General features: G+C 39.6%; 1 pseudogene; it reads left to right on the top strand.

Moving 5' to 3' along the window:
* Nucleotides 1–651: 651 nt before the first annotated feature.
* Nucleotides 652–1137, top strand: LOC113266904 (60S ribosomal protein L21-like; annotated as a pseudogene).
* The last annotated feature ends 726 nt before the right edge of the window (nucleotides 1138–1863 follow it).

The raw sequence follows: 1863 nt of genomic DNA, 5'->3' as shown, positions 1-1863 counted from the left end.
GTGCTCGCTTTCTAAAATAAAATCTTTTTAAAAAAAATTCCATTGTATAAAATTCCAGAATGGACAAAATTAACCATAACTTGCTTGGGAGTATATCTATCAGTTAGTAAGGGAATGATTGTATAAAATTTAGGACAGTGATTCCCTTTGAAGTGAATGAGAGGAAGGAGGGGTATAGGTAATTTTCCATTTAGTAGCCTGGGTGACAGATTCACACATCTTTATTATTATATGAAGTGTATATATGTGTTTTATATACTCTGGTTTTATGATACGTTAGCTCAGTCCTCTAAGAAGCCAAGATGGGGTTAAACATGCAAGAAATGTATTAGGGAGATGTCTGCAGGGGACCATGATGCAGGTCTGGCACCTGGGAAGAAGAAGGGGGGAGAAGCAGGGGTGGGTAGGAAGAGGCTTGGACTGCAGTACAGTTCTAAGGAAGTTTCAGCCGGGCCAGTGAGGAGACAAGGTCACCGTCTTGCAGGCCCAGTGTCCTTGCCATGCCCAGTTACTGGTTGGAATCAACATTGGGAAGCTTGACTTTGGCATAACTTTGGAAGTGCTTACATGAGGCAACAGCTGGTATAAAAATAAGCGAATAAAAATAATTCCTTTTGGCTGGAACTGCCATCTCCCAGTAATTTGACAAAAATGACCAAGACAAAGGGAAAGAGGAGAGGCAACCACTATATTCTGTCAGCCTTATAGAAAACATAGAGTTGTTCCTTTAGCTACATACATACAAATCTGTAAGAAAGGTGATATTGTAGACATCAAGGGAATGGGCACTGTTCAAAAAGGAACGCCCCACAAATGTTACCATGGCAACCCTGGAAGGGTCTACAATGTTACCCAGCATGCTGTTGGCATTGTTGTAAACAAACAAGGTAAAGGCAGGATTCTTGCCAAGAGAATTAATGTATAAGTACTGAGCATATTGAGCACTCAAAGAGCCGAGATAGCTTCCTGAAGCATGTGAAGGAAAACGATCAGAAAAAGAAGGAAGCCAAAGAGAAAGGTACTTGGGTTCAACTGAACTGCCAGTCTGCTCCACCCAGAGAAGCACACTTTGTGAGAACCAACGGAAAGGAGCCTGCGCTGCTGGAACCCATTCCCTAGGAATTCATGGCAGGATAAGTGCAAAAAAACCCAAAAACAAACAAAAAAAACCACCTCAAGACTGTTCAAACAAATAAAACTAACAAAAGTAACAAAAAATCCAAGATAAAAGGGTGCCTGGCTCACTCCATCAGTAGAGCATACGACTCGTGACCTCAGGATTGTGGGTTCAAGCCCTATGTTGGATATACATAGCGTTTACTTAAAACCAAAACAAAAAACCCAAAAAGCAGAGGCTGGGCTGTCAGTCAATTATACTCCCCACAACAGGAGATGGGAAAGGTGAATTTTTGTGGTGACCATGATGGTATATTTCTTTTTTTTTATATAATTTTTTATTATGTTATGTTAGTCACCACACAGTACATCCCTAGTTTTTGATGCAATGTTCCGTGATTCATTACTTGCGTATAACACCCAGTGCATCATGCAATATGATGGTATATTTCAAAAATTTTTTTAATTTAAAGAAAATGAAGATAGGCAAAGGATATCAAGGAAGGCAAACTCTTTGTTACAGAAGAATGTCATCTAATAAATGTAGAAGCAAAAATAGAATTGGAAAAATCTTTTTCTAGTCCCCAAATTAATAACTAACTTGGCAAAGGTTATCTAAAACAGTGTGTAATGTCTCACCCCACAGATTACTAATTAAATACAGAGGGGAAAATGTGTGTTCCCAATGGAGAGATGTAGTAGTTACCACCTTAACCAAGTGACCAAACCTGAAGTTGGTCCCTGTGG

The sequence above is a fragment of the Ursus arctos genome, unplaced genomic scaffold (assembly GCF_023065955.2).
Source record: "Ursus arctos isolate Adak ecotype North America unplaced genomic scaffold, UrsArc2.0 scaffold_3, whole genome shotgun sequence".
NCBI lineage: Eukaryota > Metazoa > Chordata > Mammalia > Carnivora > Ursidae > Ursus > Ursus arctos.
Note: the sequence above shows the minus strand (reverse complement) of the source record. Positions and strands in the feature narration are given on the sequence as shown.